Below are 12043 nucleotides of genomic sequence, written 5' to 3'. Positions count from 1 at the left end.
TGCACATTGAGGAGCCACATGACCCAGTTCTGGCCCAAGACTTGAAAGAGAATCTCCTTAGAAGCTTCTGGAAAGACCCTTATCCCAATAAGAGCGATGATACAAAATGAGAGCCTGAAGGCTTAGCTCTGTTCACCACTCTCCCTATCTTGAATGTGAAAAGTGTTCAGGAGGCTATAGATGCCAGGAAACTAAAAGGACCCAGGTAGGCTCCCCAAGAGAGGAGAAGCAGCACACAGGCAGCACCTGGGCCCTGGAGGAGCAGCATGGAACAGATCAGTAGCGTCTATATCTCTGGAACGCCAAGCTCCATTTGTTTTATTCACCTTGGTTGTTTTTTCTGTTATGTGCAGCCAAAAAGCATTTCTCAAGTTTATGTCGTTCTTTTATTGTTTAAAAAATCTCTAACACTCAGGGGGCCAAGAAGATGGCTCAATGACTTGAACTGCTTGCTTAGCAATCAGAAGGTCATGAATTGAAACCCAAGATCAGCCTTCATGGATAGAGACAGTCCTGAGAGCTTTGCTCTGAGGAATTCCCAGAGGAAACAAACCTAGAAGGCAGCTCCATAGCTTAGAAAGCACCTGGGCAGGTGAGAGGTCCTGCACCTGTGCTTTGCAAGGCCATCCTGCCCACCTCAGCCGAGGGCATGGGGGTGGGGAATAAGAAGTCAGAGGAAATGTAAAAACCACATGTAAATTCAATAAAATTGGCACTGAGATGAACTCAGCATCCATTTCCTCTTTTTCCTTCTGAATAATCTCTGATTCCTTTGGGGATACTCCTGGTTCTGGTACATTCCGTTCCACTGCATTCTGTTGCAGAACTAATCACAAAACTCAGTCTGGGCTCCTCAACCTTCTCCTCAGCAATCCCCACCAAGACGCCCAATAGATGCCCATGAAGGTGCCCTTTCTTGGGAATACTGGGTCATAACTCCTGGACCTCCTTCTGAGACGGAACCAGGAGGCCATAAAGAACCCCTGCCGAGGCTGAAGGCTCCGTTGCACAAGGCAGAGCAGAGCTGAAAGCAGAGGCTGCACGCCCTTGTGGAGCCTGGACAAGCCCCGCCCCAAACCACAGTGCTGGAGGGCCCTGTGCAGTTTCTGGACCCAACGAGTTCCCTTTCCTGTTACTTGCAAGTAACCGGTCAGACACATCCATCAACCTTTGGTATTTGATCACACTACCTTTAAGAACTGACAGTGATTACACCAAACGTTCGGCCGGTATTTCCTTGCTGAGCTATCCCCTAGCTCTTTGCTAGGGTGTGCCATTTTGTTCAACTTTCTGCTTTCTGTTCTGACTTTCTGCTTCTACCCAGGTGACATGAAAGGATGAGTTCAGCAGACCCAAAGGTTCTCTCCTGTGACAACACTGCAGGGGTCAAGGTGTCTGAGGCCCCTCTGCTTCACTGTGCAGCTGGAGGGGGGACTCACCAGGACCTTAGACCCCACAAGCGGTGCCAGCAGGCCAGCTGAGGAGATGGCACGATGGAGCAGTGAGGCCATTTCCTCTGGACTGCCTCATGCACACACACCCCACAGCGGCACTTGCGATGCCAAGCGGCTACATTGGAGTTGCTGGTATCTGCCAAGAGGTGGCCCTCTTGCCTCCTGTGCCAACAGTTACCCCACATCAGCTCACGATAGTCCTTAGGGCGCCTCCAGGCTCTGCCCTTGCTGTGCACCATGTGTAATTATGGGGGATCCTGTCCCTGAGGGTCAGCCCAAATGAGGCTTCTATTTCTTTTACTGATTCCCAGCTCTGTCTTCAATGCCACTTTGTTCAACCTTTCCTAAGCCTCGTTCACTGATGCTTTCCATGATAAAGCTGTCACTTTATCATGTCTCATCTCCTTTTAATCTATACACATTTATATTGTATGCAGAGGTCACTTGAGCTTAGGTCACAGCTAGCTGTGCTCAGGGACTATTCCTGATTCTGTGCAAGGGATCATTTCAGACAGTGCTCAGGGACCATATGTGGTGCCAGGGGTCAAACCTGGGTTGGTAGCATGCAAGACAAGCACCTTATCCCTGGTACTATCTCTCCCATCCTAATCATGTTTAAGTGTATGTATAGCACAGTGGTATTACATGCATCCACACTGTGGTCCTGCCATTGCAGAAATTGTTCATATTCCCAAATTGAAATTTCTCAACTGGGAGTCATATGACCCTCCTGTGGGGCCCTAGAATGTTCCAATGGTGCTACAAGTGAGAATCACATGAATCAGGGGTGGGGAGGCACATGTACATAGCACGAGACTGGAGGGGCAACTGGTAGGTTAGGGGGCATCACAGGAAGGAAAAACGGTTGGAAGGAAAAACGATAGCAACACTGCTAGACAGGACTACCTGTCTCCCTCCCCCACAATCCTCTCTCTCTCTCTTTCTCTCTCTCTCTCTCTCTCACCACTCTAGGTACCTCACATTGGCCTATTTCCCTCCACCAGGTGTTCTCAAGGTTCATTCACAATGTAGCATCAGGCCGGATCTCTGTTCTTAGTAAGGCTGACTACTATCCAACTGTAGCTTATCCCAGTTTGTTTATCCATCATCTGTCAGTGGACACTGGAGTTGCTTTATCTTTGGGATTGTGAACAATACTGGAATGTGGATGTTTAAATACGAAGACCCTACTTTTAATTCTTTGGTAGTATATACCTATTTATGAAATTATTGCATTATAAATATTCGTCTATTTCTTTACTTCTGCATCATCTAATAATTATAAAATATGGAACCTGGAATGATAATACAGTGGGTAGGCATCTGCCTTGCACACAACAAACTGGGTTCCATCCCCAGCACTCCATAAGGTCTCCTTTAAGAACTTCTAGGAGTGATCTCTGAATGCAGAGTAGGGAGTAAGCCCTGAGCACCACAGGTGTGGCCCAACCCCCCAAATTATATAATTTATTATATAACTATTTAATCACAGTTATATGATATGTAATTATATAATTTTAATTATAGATAATAGTTTTACTTCTGTATCACATTTATTTGAATCATAATCATGTAGTATATAGAATAATTGCAGTTTAATTATATAGTAATTGTTTTACTTCTTTATTTGTCATCACATAAAAGTCGTTTTACTTTTTTTTTAATGATAACTAGTATTTATTATATGAAAGGGGAAGAACAGAGCCTTCAGAATAATGTATACATTTAAAAATATGGAACGCTTCACGAATTTGCGTGTCATCCTTGCTCAGGGGCCATGCTAATCTTCTCTGTATCGTTCCAATTTTAGTATATGTGCTGCCGAAGCGAGCACTCGTTTTACTTTTTTGAGGAACCATCATACTCTTTAATAGCCACCACCAACAGCACTTAAGAGTTCCAGTTCCTCCACAAATTTACCAACACTGGTTATTTTCTGCTTGTTTATTTCAGTTTTTTTCCATTGTTAATTGCCACCCTAATGGGTGTGGAGTTGGTTGTACCTGCCATTTGCATTCCCCTAATGAGAAGTGATGTTGAGCATCACTCAATCATTTATTCATGTCTTTAGAGAAATATCCCTTTACCTTTTTAGGGTTGGGTTATTTTGTCATTGTTGAGTGGTAGAAAAAACATATCTAGCATATACAGATAACACATATGTTGTGTAAATGTATTACACATGTTCCTGAACACTAATCTTTATTAGATATATTATTTGAAAACATTTCTTCCATTCTATAGGTTGACTTTACCTCTGATAGAAAAAAGTTTTCAATTTTATGTAATCTAATTTAATGTTAAATTCCAGTGTCATAAAGATTTTTGTCCCATATTTTCTTTTATAAGTTTTATAGTTTTGGGTCTGAATATGCAGACTATTGATCCATTTTAAGCAGATTTTAAAATAGTTAAGTAACTGTCCAATTTCACTCTTTTTTTGTATGTAAAGTTTTATGGTTCCATTTGTTGGAAAGATTGTTCTTTTTTTTTTTCTTTTTGGGTCACACCTGGTGATGCACAGATGTTACTTCTGGCTCATGCACTCAGGAATTACTCCTGGCGGATGTAATGCCAGGATGGGATGCTGGGAATCGAACTCGGGTCGACTGCGTGCAAGGCAAATTCCCTATGTGCTGTGCTATCACTCTAGCCCCAGATTGTTCTTTTTTCATTAAGTGGTCGTAACACCCTTGTTGTTGAAAATAATTTGACTATATGTACAAAGATTCATTTGTTTGTTCTGTTGCATTTGTTTACATGTCTGTCTTTAGTATCACACTGTTTTGATTACTGTAGCTTTATGGTGAATTTTGAAATAGGAAGTGTGAGCTAGCCTACTCTATTTTTTTCCCAAGATTGGCAATTTGGGGCCCTTGAGATTCCATATGAATTATAAGATAGATTTCTCTATCTATGCTAAAAGCATAATTGAAGTTTTGATGGGAAATGCACTGAATCCATAGATTGCTTTGAGCTCATTGGCATCTTAACAATATGTTAATCCCAGGGTGTGGAATGTCCCCCCCCCCATTCCCTCCAAGTTCCTTTGGTGCTTTTCAGTGTGCAGTTTTAGACCTCTTTGGTTAAGTGAACTCTTGACTATTTTATTCCTTGAGGGGGTGACTCCTAAGCAGTGTCAGGTGGCCTGGAGGTCACTCCAGGCAATACCTGTCCTGGTTATGTAGGTTAGTGACAAGCCTGGTGATATAATACTGCTCAGGCCTAGTGGCTCTGGGGCCACCAGCGCCTCTCTGGCAGTTTTCAGGAGCCATCGGGGCTGTGTCCTATGATGAACAGAGGCTTTGTGGTGCCAAGAACCAAATTCGTGGCGCAGTGCTGTGTTTTAGTCCTTTGGGCTATCACCCAATTCAAGTACTTTATTCTTCTTTATGGGTCCGGGGTGGGGGGGGGTGGTACACCCAGCAGTGTTACTGGATTACTCCTGGCTCTGTGCTCAGTGATCACTTTTGGTGGTACTTTGGGGAGCAAATATGGTATCAAAATCAAACTCAGGTGTTATCTCTCTGGCCCAATTATTTTTTAATTTATTATAAATGAAAAGTTTTCTTTGATTTTAGGATTGATCAATGCAAGTCTATAGAAACATGATTTCTGTTTGTTTGGAGGCCATATCTGGTGGTGCTCAGGGATCACTCCTGACAGTGCTCAGGAACCATATCCAGTACCAGAGATCAAACCTGGGTCCACCATGTGCAAGACAATTGCCTAACCCCGGTTTCATCTCTCCCGCTGCAACATAATTTATTTGTAAATGTTTATTTGAATTCAACCAGCTTTTTGATACTAATGCTTTTTTTTTTATCTTTAGCATTTTCTCCATACAAGATCGTGTATTCTTGGTTGCCTAGGTGTCAAGGCTGCAAACAAGAAGGCTTTTATGAAGCAGCTGTAGAAGACCCAGGCAGCCAAGGGACAGCCTGTCCACACAGGCTCTTGGGGTGCTGCTTCCACCCAGCCCATCTTCACAACAGCCCACACCGACTAGGATGGCAGCCTTGCTGCAGCTCTTCCCGGTGTCTGAGAAGGGCTTCGTAGGAACCAGCTTTCTGATGGGAAACATACACTGGTGAAGGATGGGTGCTGGAACATTATATAACTGAAGTCCAATCATGAACAACTTGTAACTATGTATTTCACTGTGATTCAATTTAAAAATTTAAAAAAAAAACAGCTTTTGACTTATATCAGAATCACTGGGAACACGATAAAATGCAAATTCTTAGCCAAAAGGTCTGTTATTGAACAGAAATCTGAATATCCTCCATATAAGGACATATGATGATTTCCTCACAGCATTTCCAGCTCCCTCCACCTCATATAGCGTAGGACACACCACACACACACCATACACACCACAGACACACCACACAAACACATACACACCAATACACCACACACACACACACACACACACACACTAAAAGTAAAAACAGGCTTTCAAATGAAATCGTTTCTTTGTTCAAATATCAACTACCCAATGAAACACCTCAGAAGCTGAGTGCAGAGAAGTACATTTTATTAAACAGTCTTTACTGTGGTATATTATGAAGACAATTAAGAACCAAAAACAAAATAAAATATTCTATAGCCTTAAAAAAATAAAACCATGTCATCTTCAAATACGATTTTATTTGTTTTCCAAGTTGGATGCCTTTGCATCTTTTTCTTGTCAGATTGCTTTGGGTACAACTTTAGTCTTATACTGAATAGAGGAGGCCACTGTCCCACACTCCTGGGAGAACCCCACGGCTCCCACAGAACAGGAGAAGCTCCTCAGCTTCATACCACAATACCACACTCTGGACAGATACATACAAGCCTGGGTCTTTAATACAGTTTTCTCCCCAGTTCGCTAGATGTTCTTTGAGGACTCGCCTTGACTGTTTCTCCCCCAGAGGTCTAGAAGTTACTAACTTGGTGAATGACTGGAGTCTTCACCAAGTTAGTAACTTCTAACTTTCAATCAGTCTTACAAAACTGATTGTAAAACAACAGAGATGGAATAGGAGCAATAGCACAGTGGGCAGGGCACCTGCCTTGTGCGTGGCTGACCCTAGCTCGATCCCCCAGCACCTCATATGGTCCCCCGACCCTCATATCAAGAGTAAGCCCTGATACATTGAAGACAATGTCGGCGAAACCCTCCACGATATTGAAGATAAAGGTATCTTCAAAGGTGGCACGGAACTAAGCAATCTAGTAAAAACAGAGATCAACAAATGGGACTACATTAAACTAAAAAGCTTCTGCACCGCAAGAGATACAGTGACCAGAATACAAAGACTATCCACAGAATGGGAAAGGATATTTACACAATACCCATCAGATAAGGGGTTGATATCAATGGTATATAAAGCACTGGTTGAACTCTACAAGAAGAAAACATCCAACCCCATCAAAAAATGGGGCGAAGAAATGAACAGAAACTTTACCAAGGAAGAAATACGAATGGCCAAAAGGCACATGAAAAAGTGCTCTACATCACTAATCATCAGAGAGATGCAGATCAAAACAACCATGAGATACCACCTCGCACCACAGAGACTAGCACACATCCAAAAGAACAAAAGCAACCGCTGTTGGAGAGGATGTGGGGAGAAAGGGACCCTTCTTCACTGCTGGTGGGAATGCCGACTGGTTCAGCCCTTCTGGAAAACAATTTGGACGATTCTCAAAAAATTAGATATTGAATTCCCATTTGACCCAGCAATACCACTGCTGGGAATATATCCCAGAGAGGCAAAAAAGTACAATCGAAACAACATCTGCACATGTATGTTCATCGCAGCACTGTTTACAATAGCCAGAATCTGGAAAAAACCCGAATGCCCCAGAACGGATGACTGGTTGAGGAAACTTTGGTACATCTATACAATGGAATACTATGCAGCTGTTAGAAAAAAGGAGGTCAAGAATTTTGTAGTTAAGTGGATGGGCATGAAAAGTTTCATGCTGAGTGAAATGAGTCAGAAAGAGAGAGACAGACATAGAAAGATTGCACTCATCTATGGTATATAGAATAACAGAGTGGGAGACTATCACCCAAGAACTGTAGAAATAAGTACCAGGAGGTTGACTCCATGGCTTCGAGGCTGGCCTCACGTTCCGGGGAAAGGTCAACTCAGAGAAGCGATCACCAACTACATTGTAGTCGAAGGCCATGTGGGGGAAGGGAGTTGCGGGCTGAATGAGGGCTAGAGACTGAGCACAGCGGCCACTGAACACCTTTATTGCAAACCACAACAGCTAATTAGAGAGAGAGAACAGAAGGGAATGCCTTGCCACAGTGGCAGGGTGGGGTGGGAGGGAGATGGGATTGGGGAGGGTGGGAGGGACGCTGGGTTTACGGGTGGTGGAGAATGGGCACTGGTGAAGGGATGGGTTCCCGAACTTTGTATGAGGGAAGTATAAGCACAAAAGTGTATAAATCTGTAACTGTACCCTCACGGTGATTCTCTAATTAAAAATAAATAAAATTTTAAAAAAAAAAGAGTAAACCCTGAGAATAGTCAGTATAATCCCAAACTAATCAACCAAATAGATAATAAAATGTGCTCTTAAAAACACCAGAGATGGGGAATGGGGGTGGAGGTGGGGGGTGGGAGTGCCTCCAGTGATGGACAGACAAAAGTGGCCTCTGACCCCTCGTCTACAGAACTGGGATCCATAAAACTGTCATGAACAATATTTTAAATCATATGCAATTTTTTTAAGTTAAGTAATAAATTAGAGAGCAAGAGAGAGAGAGAGCCCTAGGGCCACCAGACACCCACCATCCTTCATGAGAGCCCCACAGATTATCACACTCACAGCCGAGCCCCCTTCTCTTCATGAGCCCTAATCCCTCACACTGCACCCGGCATCCCAATAGTCTCTCTGGAAATTCTAGCAAGACAGGATGAGCTATCACTGCCCAAACTCACAGAGGCACCATGTTTTTCCCGGGGTGCACAACAGGGGGAGAAGAGCCCAGACTTCCCCAATCAGCCGTGACACTGGAAACTTGGGCTGCCAGCAGTGTTGGGCCCCTCCGTGCAGATGCCCTCTGCGTGGCACCTGAGATGCCGGGAGGGGCAGGGCGACCTCTGCTGCCCACCAGCACATAACTGAGACACAGCAGAGCTGTGATTTGAACCCAGGGCTGGCTGACTCCAGACCCTTAGTTGAGTCCCTTCCACTTCCAAGCAGCCCAAACCTGTTGTTGGACAGAGGATGTGCAGGAGAGAGGGGCTCTCTGTCCCCCTCAACAGCGGTCACATAGTTAAGGAAGGCTGGAGATGCTGACTGCTGTCCAAGCCCCTCCTGGCCCATTCTCCCCGAAAGTTCAGCTCTGGTCATGTGCTCCTGTGGTGGACAGTGTAAGCATCTTCATTTCCTCAACTGACTAAATGGGACTCTAGCACGTCCAGCACAAGAATCCACTCTGCTCCCACCAGCCTGGAGCTGACCACCTCCCTCCCTCAGCCGCCCACTGGCAAGGTGGCTGGAAGCCTGGGTGGTCGTGGCAGGATGTCCCTGGTCCCAGGTGGCCTCTGTGCTCCGTGCAGGGCACTGGGGGAGGAACTGGGCCTCCACCCAGCTCCCAGACGTCAAACCACCTGGCTGGCATCCAGCTGGCCTCAGCAGTGGCTCCTCCAAGCGTGGCTGCATCTCGGGTTGCTTCCCTGTGGGACATTTCCACAGCCACAGAGCTGTTGCTCACAGTCGCTTGCCCTCCAAAGCTTAGAGTCGGGCAATAGGGCCCATCCTGGGTGGGATCTGGGGGTGGGGGGGTGCTGCATTCTTCCCACCAGAAAATCAGAATTCGAAACCGAGCCCGGAAGTCAGCTGGGTCGAGGGCCGAGTTCTGGCTCTGCCACATACTCGGCGCCAGCTCCTGGGAGCCTCATTTCCTCATCTGTGGAATATGACGTCTCCAGCCTTGCAGCCACAGGGCTGCCTCCTGCCCCAGATGACAGCATGCCCAGGAGCCATCCCCACGAGGTGCTGAGCTCACTAGTGGGTGAATCCCCAGCTGCCCGGCCTCAGGGTCAGGACACAGCTTGAATGCTCAACCTGGCACTGCCCCGCAGCTCCCCACATGGCTCCCTGCTCCCCCTCTATGATCAGAGTCCCCCCTCCACCGTTCTCTCTCCCTCCTGCAGCTCGGACCACTTTCCAAGGGTATCAAAGCAATGTCTCAGGATCTGGTATCAGAGAAAACTCACCCTAACTGAAACTCATTTTCAAATATGAGTCAGTACTTTGTGGGATGCCCAGGAGAACCCAAACTCCCACAATGAATTAAGATGCTTCAGATAACTTACTTCCATCACTGGCTTGGTCCAGCTAGTCAGCTAATGCTACAGCAGTGACAAGCCAGTCCCAATTTTCCTGGCTTCATACCTCAAAAGTGTGGCTTGAGGGAGTGCTCTCTCTCTCCCCTTCTCTCTCTCCCCTTCTCTCTCTTCCTTTCTCCCCCTTTCCCCCCTCTCCCCATCTCTCTCTCCCCCTCTCTCTCTCCCTCTCTCTGCCTCTCTCTCTTTCTCTCTCAGTGTGTCTTTCTCTCTCTGCAGCACAAGGTAAGGTGCTCCTCTATCCTGTGATGTTCCCATATCCAAATGAGGGTTTGCCACAATACTGACCCCACGGGCGTTTCTGAGAAGTGACTGCTGTCATTTCTGCTTTTATTTATTGACCAACAAAGGCCATCCTGGCTCTGGCAGAGCAACTGTCTCCTTCACACCCAGAAGTAGAAAAAAACTGGGACTCGGGGAGACTGGAGTGGGGGAAATAGATCAGGAGATGATCTCAGTCACCCAACATCATCCTCCCAATCATGCTACTTGACAGATAGGCACCCGCCAAGGCCAGAGAAAACAGCTTAGCAAAGAGTTCCCATCTACCCCAGCCCAAAGGCACGCTCCTTCAGACAAGAATCCCCTCTCTCTGCCCTCTACTCCACACGGAGTCTCTGAACCAGCTGCCATTGTGCACAGCAACGCACCGCTCAAGCTTAGGGTCCAAGACAAGGCTTCACATACAGCCCACGATTCCTTTGCGTGAGGAATCCCAGGAGGGCTCAGGATAGTGGCGCTGATTAAGGGGTTCTACTCCGGCAAACCTCGGAAGCCCATTGCCCTTTCTGTGCCAGTCTTGCTGTGCGTGTCCCATTGTCCTGGGCGAGTTACACGAGTTCACGTGGAAGCAGGGGAGAGATCAGGGCACGCAGCAGACAGAGGACATGTGGGATGAGCCATTCGTGCAGCCGCCAGACGCCGCCAAAAATCATGAGGCGAGCCCTCCCCGGCTCCTGGGGCTGGAGAGCTGAGAGCCAAGCAGCCTCGACAGGGCGAGCGCAGAAATCACCTTTCTCGGTGGCCAGTCTCACCCCATCACCGGTCCCCATGTGTGTTTCTGGTACATGTAAGTGTTCCGTGACTATGTGAACCCACCAAAACACAATTATCACTGACAGGACTCCAACGTCAACGACCACCTGAACTGTGTGTGTCAAATGAGCTGGGTGGGGACCGTTGCCCCTTTTCAACTGAAGTGGAAACTGAAACCCACATGGTTCCATGGGCCAGGGGTATAGTTTTGTGGTTGAGCCTTTGCTTTGCATCTGTGAGGCCCTCGATCCAGTCGATCAGCAGCACTGTGTACACATAGACACATTTTAGCGTCCCATCCAGTGTCACACACAAAAAAAGTCACAGCTGGGAGCCAGAGCTTCTGGTTTCTCTTTTTCTGTTTATGTTGTTTGGCTTGGGGCGGAGGGGTGGGGGGGTCACATCCAGTGGTGCTCAGGGCTCTGTGCTCTGGGATGACTTCTGGAGGGCTCAGAGAAGTGTACATGGTACCAGGGATCGAAGCTGGTCAGCCCATGCAAGGCCAGCTCCGTGCCCAGTGTCCCCCCACTCTGCTGTTCCCCATTTCCCCAGCAAGAGGCCTGAGGACACTCACCCTCGGGGCTAGAAGTAGAAACTTTCTTAGGAAAACAAGCGAAGGGGGTGGAGAAGGAGGGAAATAGCAAACCCCAAAGAGAAACTGTCTGGCTACACTCCTTGCCTGCAGGGAAAAGTGCTCACCTCCCCCAGAGCTGAGTGAGAAAGAGCAGGTCTGACCCGCTCTCAGTCACTCGGTGGAGACTGGGTGCAGGAGGGGAGGGGGCTGGCCCACAGCCACAGGAAAGGAGGCGAAGTGGGGCCTGAGGCAGGCTCCGAGCTCGGACCCTCCCGTGCAGGAAGCGAGCACAGTCCAGCGGGTCCAGAGGCAGATTCTGTCCTGCCTTCTAAACAAAACAGCTAATAGCCAGCTCTGGAAATGTTTGATTTTTACAGCCTTCTCGTTATTTTCATCCGCCATCCCCGGGCTATAAAAATAGACCCGCTCAGACACAGGCAGGTCTAAGCCCAGCTCTGGCTGTATATTCAACGGAAGCAAACAGCTCAGGGACACGGCGAGGTCTCATGCATTAACCAGAGAGACCACAGGGCCGACCGCGTGCCCCTCTCAGCAGCAGGGGCAGGAGCTGCCGGCCGGAGCCCTGGTTTCAGGGCAAAGGGCCACACGTCCCTTACGAG

At 47.2% G+C, this 12043-nt stretch overlaps 1 non-coding gene across 1 annotated transcript; it reads right to left on the bottom strand.

The window, feature by feature from the left end:
* Positions 1 to 3181: 3181 nt before the first annotated feature.
* Positions 3182 to 3288, bottom strand: LOC129404508 (U6 spliceosomal RNA). The gene has a single exon (XR_008629906.1). It is a non-coding gene; the product is annotated as a U6 spliceosomal RNA (small nuclear RNA).
* Positions 3289 to 12043: the final 8755 nt, after the last annotated feature.

The sequence above is a fragment of the Sorex araneus genome, chromosome 4, assembly GCF_027595985.1.
Source record: "Sorex araneus isolate mSorAra2 chromosome 4, mSorAra2.pri, whole genome shotgun sequence".
NCBI classification, from domain to species: Eukaryota; Metazoa; Chordata; class Mammalia; order Eulipotyphla; family Soricidae; genus Sorex; species Sorex araneus.
The sequence above is the reverse complement of the archived record's forward strand: the minus strand, read 5'-3'. Positions and strand labels throughout refer to the sequence as shown.